This window comes from Tyto alba, unplaced genomic scaffold (assembly GCF_018691265.1).
Source record: "Tyto alba isolate M040663 unplaced genomic scaffold, T.alba_DEE_v4.0 Super-Scaffold_38, whole genome shotgun sequence".
NCBI lineage: Eukaryota > Metazoa > Chordata > Aves > Strigiformes > Tytonidae > Tyto > Tyto alba.
Genome location: NW_024881313.1, coordinates 5466960 through 5476161, shown reverse-complemented (window position 1 = coordinate 5476161; position 9202 = coordinate 5466960). Strand labels below are relative to the sequence as shown.

Sequence of the window (9202 nt, the reverse complement as noted above, 5' to 3'; positions counted from 1 at the left end):
AACACCCTTTACTTTATACCTAGCAGATATTTCCAAAGCTGCTCAGGGCCTCTGCTCAACTCCTGTTGCCCCTCAGTTCTATCATTTAGGATATTCATGCATCAGTGGTATAGCCCTTGTCCGGAGAAAAGCAACTAGACTGTGCCAAATGGATATACAAATACTCTCTCCAAAACCAGTTACGTTGGATGCATTACAGCCTAAGAGCGTCTCCCAAAATCTGGTACTCCAAGCACTGGAAAATGTTCAGCTGCATGCCTTTCTCCACAACATGTCCTTTCTGTGCTTGTTCTTGTATATTTAACTTTTACTCCCTATTCGATGAAAATATTTGCATAATTAAACAAACAAACAAACAAAACCCCACAAACTCCACCAACTAGATTGCAAACCCATTCTTTTGGGTTTCCCCACTTCTGCAGTGGCTGACAGTACTAAACTTACTACCTCCCAACTATTCTTTTTCTAAGCAGTGTAAGTCATGAAAAGTTTCTCTGCCTGTGAAAACATCCCTTAATTCTTCTTCAGGTTCTTTTGTCCCTTTTCTTCAAGGGAATACGCTGCCCTGGACAAAATGGAACTTTTGCTGCAGGTGCTCATTGCTCACAAGGAATTTCCCAACCTGGCAGCGCTGCCATCCTCTGCCCAGCGCTACACACAGGTATCCCTTCTCCCCTGCATGCAACCACTCCATTGTGACATGTGCTGTAACCAAATCTGACTTAAAACCATACATCAGCAGTGAATTAGTTTTTGAGTATGAAAAAACCCGTGTTCAAAAGATCTTTTCTGTATACCACGCACTTGGAAAAAACTTCATGAACATCAAAATCTAAAGCCATACTTTTTACTTACATATATAAATGCGCGTTTATGTGCATATATTTAGATAATCATATATCATTTGACTTTTTTTCCCTCCCCAGAAAAAACAGTTTCTGAAGCAGAATAAATAGCATCAACTTGCCAAAGTATGATCCAACAGCAACTCCTCTCATAAATGCTTTTTATTCTTGGTGCAGTGAAATAATTTTAGTCTGGAGACTATACAACCCATTTGTAGTCCGAAGTATTTGATTCTTTTCACATTCAGTAATTTTGAATGTGACTAAGTGACAACATTTTGTTGAAAGCTTCACATAGCTAGCATGCCTCTACTGCTTATTGTCCTATACACTGAAACAGTGACTGTCACCAGTACGTTTGCCTTCATACATCAGAAGTGAGCTTAATGTGGTTATATAAAGCTTAGCATTTTAACATTCCTCTAAAAATAAGCTGCTGATTTAACATGATTTAGGAACAAAGATTTCAAAGCATCGAGACCAAGATCAGTATGGGCCTGCAGAACAAGCTTTTCCTGCTTTCACCAGCCTCCGTGCTGCTGCCTGTACAGGGAGAGTGGTCCATATAATGCTGATGGGAGTATCTCAGCAATAAATTGCTGAGCCCAGGCTCTGAGCTACACTGCCCATGCCTTTGCTTCATTTACATGCAACTGCTAAGGCTTGCCTTTACATCTTCCCATTTAGTTGCTTGATCCAAATTCTAACTAAATTTAACACCAAAATTTAAACAACATGGTTTGGACAAGTGAACCATACTGAACAACAATGTAATCCAGAACCGGATTCTTAACATTAAGCCAAGAACACACAATTTGAATACTGAAATCTTTTAAAGACAGGATTCAATTTTCATTGTATTTTTATTCTTGCTGCTTAATCAAACCCACATGGAAAGCACTGTGCTTAATAAACTACAAAATTAGTATTTTAACAGACCGGCGTGTACATAAACCTACAGCTGAGCATAGGTTGAACAGGTTATTTTAAAATATTTCTGAAAAAGCATTTAATGAGAGAAGTACCCTCCTGCAGGTTTGAGCCTGCTTTCTCCTCTCTTCCAGGAATGATCCGGAGTGAGGGCAGCAATCCTTGACGACGGAGCATTGTCTCCATGCACTATTCCCTGCTTTTGAGTTCCAGCTCGCATTTGGCTGGCTGAGAACACGTCAAGTTGGAAATCAAAGTTGCCATCATCCATGCGTTTCCTCAGTCACTTACGATGCTGTTGTCTGAAACTCTTACCCGGCAAGACTTGTGAGGCTTCCTTCCTTCTTTAGGACTTTATTGGTATTGATTGTGTACTGTGCAAGGATTAAGCATAGCTCTGCTTTCTTGTCAGTGCTCTGCAGAATCACCTTTTTCTCTCTAATGATGGTTAATTATCTTTTGTTTGCCAACAACTGGTTTGGTACTGCAGGTCCTCATTGGTTTAGCCTAGTTAACCCTATTTGAAATAATGGATTTATATAGTATGATAAAAGCTGTAAGAATCCAGAATTTGAAATTCACTTTTATTTTCAAATTAATGCACAGCATAAATTAAAAGGCTGTGTTATGTAACTATAGTATTTCATGAACATTATGTTTCAGGTACTTACTAAAGTTATCTCAAAAGGCGCAGGCTCCTTTCACACAGTGTAATTATACATAAGGTTCCCAAATTAGTTTGGTCAATGTACATTCCAGCAGTTTAACATCTCAGAAAGTGCTTACCAAATAGTGATCACATGGACATCAACGTTCACAGCAGACCCCAAGTCTTGCTCCTCTGGCAACTCGTGTGGCCTCTTTTACCCACCACCCTCTGCTTTTTCCACTCCCCAGCAGTATCTACATCTGCCCCTTCCTCCCAGTCCCTCAGGCCATACCTGCAGGACAGCACAGTAGTTCCACAGCAGCAGCAAAGCAAAGATTCTCCACTATATTTGCTCTTCAAGGCAAGGAATACAAGAGTTTACCTTTAAAGAGCTACACCTTTTCTCCAAGGTTTGCTCTACACTATCAGCTTCTTGCCTCAGTGGTTATGTGGGGGGATACAATGATGGGACTCCCTGAAGACTAAACGTGAGCAACCTTGAGGAGGAGTCACTGCAGCCAACCAGATCTTCCTTATCCTGATTTGAAGCCTTCGTGCCTACCTGACACAACACGGCGAGGGGAAAACACCAACAGCTCCTTTTGTCTTCAACTGCAGCAAACCCTCACCTTATCAACACTTCTACCCCGGCAAGGTCTTTCTCTCGTACCCGGGAGGTGCGATTTGCCACCCGCTGCCGCGACCTCCCCCACCTCAGCACAGCCGATTTCCCCTGGTGAAGGGGCAAGGGACAAGTCTCACTGGCACTGGTGCGGTTTGGTTAAGAGCTGAAATGATGCTAGGAATATTTTGCCACTTTATTAACATCACTGCACTGGGAAAGCCTTATGCAAAAGAAATCTGAGGTTCAGTTGCTTCCTCTCTCAGGCCCAGCCATGACTGAAGAGCAAAATCCACGACTTTAAGAGATTACCGGTCACCTGGGAAAGTGATAATTCTTCTGCATTAAACACACATTTATTCCTGTACTTCACTACTTATGAAGGTTAAAGGAAGAACGTATCTCTCCTGATGAGATTCAACTTTTGTTTTATATGCTCAAGCCTCAGCTCAAGCTAATTAACTCACTTGAATCAAAGCTGATCACTATGTGCTTTACATTACATTTATTCAGAGTAATATTGAGCTTCTGTAGCCCTTCTCCTCTGCTTTATAAATGAAAGGATTATTCATGTGACAATAAGCAGCAATGGAAGAAACTATGGGATGAGGAAATGACAGCAGGAAAGGTAAAAAAATCATTTTCTGGTTATAAAGTTAGGAAATGAATCACACAATCATTGTGCTTGCAAGGGATCTCTGGAGGTCCTCTGGTCCAACCATCCTGCTCAAGAAAGGCCACCTAGAGCCAGCGGCCCATCCAGACAGTTTTTGAGTATCTCAAAGGACAAAGACTCCACAACCTCTCTGGGCAACCCACGCCAGTGCTCAGTCGCTCCCAGACTGTGCGTTTCCCAATGTTCAGGCAGAGCCTCCTGTGTTTCAGTTCATGAACAAAGAAACTAAAGGATAAGAGCTGATTGCTGTATCTCCATACATTTCCTCAAACTGAGACCATCCTTTCTCCACCCCTTCCAAGGAAGTGGCAGCCGAGGGAACTGTTATAGTCAGTCGAAGTTTTGGACACGCTAACAGGAGCTGGGAGTCAGTATGGCAAAAGCGATAGCTCTCACTCCAACCGAGCTTACTGCCTACACATCAGACAGGTCCAAAGGCACCCAGCTGCCAAAATGCAGTGTTAAACAGCTCTGGCTTGCCTATGTAAGACTACTCACACAACTTAAATACACTGCCACTCATTAGTTTGAGTCTCTCATACGGTTAATGATGTTCCCACCAGTGCTCCTGCAAGTTACTACAGAACACATTGGGGATTTTACTGCATGAGCGGATCAGCATCCAGTATTGAGACTTACTTTTATTAAAAGCAGCAATGCATCATTTTACTACAGCTGAAGAACATTCACAGGAGCTCTGCAAGAGACCAAGCGTTGGTGCAAGTATGTAGATTCCAAAACTGAAGAGGCAAGAACCATCAGATAGGATAAAAGCTGCCATTATACAAAAAGACAGTATTGCCTCACAGCCCAGCTGAACTCAAAACAAAGTGGTAATCATTCATCAATAGCCTATGAAAAAAACCCCCGGCATTAGAGTTCAGGACTCTGTATGCTCATTTCAGAAAGTTTATATATAAATTCAGCAAGTAATTACTTTTGTGTTGGCTATATGAAGCCAAGTTTCAGCTCCCTTGTTCTGCAGTTAATTAGGATGAGGTTTCAGCACACTACCTCTAATATCTTAAATACAGGTTCAACTGCACCAAGCTATTTTCAACAGCACTAGCACCAGTATTTCAAAAAATAAAACCTAGTCATAGCAAAGGTTATTTCTAGAGTACAGTAAGCACAACCAACATGCGGTCGAGTTCCTAGCCTGTCTGTTACACCAGGCAAGAAAATGGCCTTATTTCAATGGCATTTGCGAAGTTTTTGTAACTTCCACTTCCCTCCCAGAATAAAATAGAAAATAAATTTTGGGATTGCTTAGCAATTCCAGTTTCCACTCGCTCTTAGCTCAATCCCCTGCTTCTACCAGAGGCAGGTTTGCCTCCTCCAGCTCCAAATACGAGGCAAATCCTTTACCACACAGTGCCACTGACCTGCCTCAACTGCTCCAAGTCTACTTCCCATTCTGCAGCTGACAGGCACACGGAGCCTCGTGTTGGTACCTCAGATATCCCGCAAAATGTTTCTGCCCTGTTGTCCCAAGACTTAGAGGGAAGACCATCACTGCCACCAGAATCCCAACAAACAAGACTCCAGAACGTGCTGCTCTGGGCGGGCTTTTAGGGAACTTCAATCTACGTGGATCCTGTAAAGTTTCTTGAACATAGCTGCCCAGGCAGCAGATAAATATAAATGTCCCAGCATTTTTTGGAGTCAGCTCATGACTTCCAATACTCTATTTGTATTTCATTGGACTCTATGGTCTATTTATAAATTGTTTATCATACAGTTGCTAGAAGTCAGCAAGTCTGTGTCTAGTAAAACAGTACAAGCTAGCTCTTTGAAAACACACATGAAAAGCGTGTTCTTTTCATCTTTTGACAGCATTTTTAGATTACGGGTACAAGAGTTAGATTTTTACTTAAAACTTCACTACCTCAAAATCAGATCTCTGGAAGCTAAAGTAAGCACATTCCTCAACTCTATCAGGTCCAGTGTCATCCTGAGACTAACCAGCTACAAGCTGTGCAGCGTGCCTTTACTCTACATTCCCTGTGCTCTTTATTCTCCCATCACAAAGCAAACTAAAGCGGTTGCCTCATCGTCACTCTCAGCAGTGTAAGACATAACTAAATCTTACGATTGTAAGGATACCCTGGCCTGGAAAAGACAAAATACATGACATAGCAGCTTTTAACTCTTCCAAAATGCCTCTTTTTGAATTCTGAATTCAAACTTCTGCACCTACGTACACAGTTCAAGCTGGATCAATACACGCAGGGACTCTAGGCCACGCTCAGATGCATTCAGCCTCAACCTTCGCAGTACTTGGCAGCAAACTCCTTGCCTGTTCTCCAGCTTGCTGAACAATAAATAGGTGGGTATAACTTCCTTTGTCTCTGCCCCTCCAAATAACAGACCTGTACTATTCTGGCAAGTCGTGTAATTTACTCAGCATGCTCATTTGCCACTCTTCCAACGCGGAAAGGACCGTAATTGGAACAGGCACTCTAAAGCGTCAAAAAGCACCAAAAAAATAAAGCTGCAGCATAGAGTACATCTCCAGCGATGTCCTGCTTAACAGAGAAGCAAAAGATGCCAAGAAATCATACAAAAGTTCTATCAATGCCGTTATAGTTTGGCATTCAGACTTTATTTTAAATAGCATCACCTATTCTTTCTCAATTTCCAATTCCTGCATCATCTTAATAAAAGACTACACTTGAAAGATTAGTCAAAGCTCTTCATCTTCCATCCAAGGTCCCAAGCACTGCTACACACCTCCAGCTTGCTTTCCAAAGTCTTACACTGCAATCGAGCGAGAAAGTTCAAACACCGGTGGACTATCAGATCGCATACATTTCAGTTGAAGAGTAAAGCACAGAAACGGAAGCACTGAGCTCTTTTCTAGTCCCACCTGAGGGCCACTTGATTTCCTGTATCAAAGCAGAAGTGTCACCAAGAGGTCACTATTCAAGTATTACTTGTAGGACAGGAGGTACAACATGCTGCAGACACGTGGCAAGGACAAGCGAGGGCTACCAGAAGGCCAAGCTTTACTCACCTTGCCTTCACAGCTTGACCACCGGGGAACTAAAAGCAGGCAGAAAATTGGCTCCGGCTGAAACACGCTGGGAGAAAGTGGACAAATTCTTCATTCCTAACACAGTTGGACTCAGGTTTGCGATTGGCCACCACATCTAGCCCAGTGCAAGAGACTTCAAGATCCTGCCCCCCTCCCATTCTGGGCTGAATTTATACTGAAATAAGCTAAGATCCAGACACATTACATTTATCCTGAAAGAGTAAGCGTATGTTCCAGTCTGTGGGTTTCCAGAACCATAAGGATCTGTATAAAGTTTTAACCACCAAATCTGAGTATCTAAGAAGCCTTTATAAGATCTACTGGCCACCGCCCCCCCCCCCCCCCCCCAAAAGGCTATTTAGTACAAAAATTGGAAACTGCAATTTGCATTACATATCCTGCTAGGCAGGAACCACCCCTAAATTAAATATAGTGGGACTTCAGCCCTGACGGTACAAGGTGTTTCCCTATAATTGCACTGATTAAATAGTTGCAGACACCAGACTTCCAAGTCCTTTTTAGCACACGTCACACTGCACAACATAAAGCAGCAGGCAATTGGCCAAAAATGGTTAGCAAAAAGGATTCCTTAAACCTCCAGCATCCAAATATAGCCCTAGCTGGTCACATGGGCTGCCATACAGTAAGTGCTCCTCACTTTACCTACCCTTTGATTAAACGGTTTGAGCTAAAAAGCATGTACTTAGAATAGCATTTCAGTTTCCAGCCCAATTCCACGAACTGTATAATCTTGCTGTACCTTCCATGTTCAGACCGGCAGAAAGGAAAAGTTGATTTTGGTTTCTAGTGAGCCCAAAAGGGATCATTAGCTACAAAAAGCAAACAGAATATGAGACCTCTAACATATACGTGTATACACACACACACACATTTATGTGTATATCTATAAATATAAAAGCAGCATTATCTGCCACGAAATGCAGCTTCCGTGAAAGCCTTACTTGCTAACAAACTCTACAGCACATCCTGGTTTTAAATTTGAAATAAGTTGCCATGCCTTATTCCACCTGACCTCTAGCCATGCCTGTTTTCCCTATTACTCTCATTATGAAAGCTGATCAGCTGATTATGTCCACCTCACAAGAGCTCCGCACCTTAGTTTACACATCAAGAAACTCCACAAAAACTCTGAACAGAGCTGGGCCAGTTATTGTAGTGTTGCCAGATTCCAACTTAAAAAAGGAGTTTGGCCCTTCCTTTCTCAGCCCTTAAAGGCATTGTCCATGTTGATTATGGTGCAGGTGTCAAATAAGGTTATATTATAAAACCTTGCAACTGCACTAATAAATACAGGTATCATTTATCCTTCCAAAGCCTCCCCCCTCTGCATTAGTGAAGATGAAGCCTTGCAGTACTCACAACAAACCTTGTGGTTTTTGAAGATGCAGAGGTTTGAATTTAGGTTGTAGCTATTACTCAACCGAAGTTTGGGGGCTTGGGGTTCCTAAAGAAGAAAACAGTTCAGTGCCACAAGGCAAGGCCTAAACATTGAATTAGCACACCTACCGCACTGTGTTACAACAGGACTCTCTAGCACAGGTTTTTGCTAAGAGCGCAGTGTTTTATCGAACCCTAGTTACACTACTATTCTGTTACACATCTGAAACAAAGCACAATTAGGAGTAGTGTCAAGCATGTTCACATACCCACCACCGATTCAGCTGCACCACGCACCAGTTAGTTTCACATTTATGCCGACAGCCACGCCGGCTTGACTGCACTGAAATAACTCTCGGATACCCAGATGCTGGGCTATTTTTTACCCTGGAAAAGAAGAAGGAAAAAAAAAAAAAAAGAAAAAGAAAGAAAACCCAACAAAACTTGAGAGCGGGAGGCCACGCCAGCAAAGACTTTATTCCAAGGGTGCAGCGCAGGTCTGGGTGCTCAGCACCCAAAGGTCTGGGTGCTCGGCACCGCAGTGACGTGTCCACCTGAGGCTCCCGGGGCCGCCGCCGCCGCCGGAGACAAAGTTCTGTAGTGCACTGACTGCTATCGTACCCAGAGTCGGAGTGTCACAGAACTTTGCTTCCGGAGGCTCCAGTCCTCCTCCGGTACCGGCACCGGGGCCGCCTGCCAGCGCAAGTTTCCCTGCCTGGGAAGGGAAGGCGCACACGGTTAGAGGTGGGGAAGGGAGCCCCCTCCTCCCCCGCGGCTCGGCGGAAGGCCGGGGCGGGGGGGGGGGGGGGAAGGAGGTGAAGAGTTGTTTGGGTTTGTTGGGTTTTGGTTTGGTTGGTTTTTTTTTTTTTTTTTTTTGTTAATAAAAAGCCAGAACAAACACCGCCCCCCCCCCCCCCCCCTCCAACCTCCTCCCCCCGGAGCTAACGGGCCGCCCTGCGCCAGCCAAGTCGCGGCCGAGCGGCGCGCTGCCCGCTGGAAAGCGGCGGGAGCCGCCGGCTCCCCGCTGACAGCCCCGCCGACCGCG

General features: G+C 43.8%; 1 long non-coding RNA gene across 4 annotated transcripts; it reads right to left on the bottom strand.

The window, feature by feature from the left end:
• Positions 1-989: 989 nt before the first annotated feature.
• On the bottom strand, positions 990-8980 carry LOC116961264. 4 transcript variants are annotated; one of them, XR_004406916.2, is made up of 4 exons: positions 8427-8980; positions 8147-8224; positions 6739-7589; positions 990-6610 (listed from the first exon to the last, which is right to left on the bottom strand). It is a non-coding gene; the product is annotated as an uncharacterized LOC116961264 (long non-coding RNA). The 4 variants fall into 4 exon arrangements; XR_004406914.2 differs by having other exon boundaries at positions 8147-8980; XR_004406915.2 differs by having other exon boundaries at positions 6739-8224.
• Between the last annotated feature and the right edge of the window lie 222 nt (positions 8981-9202).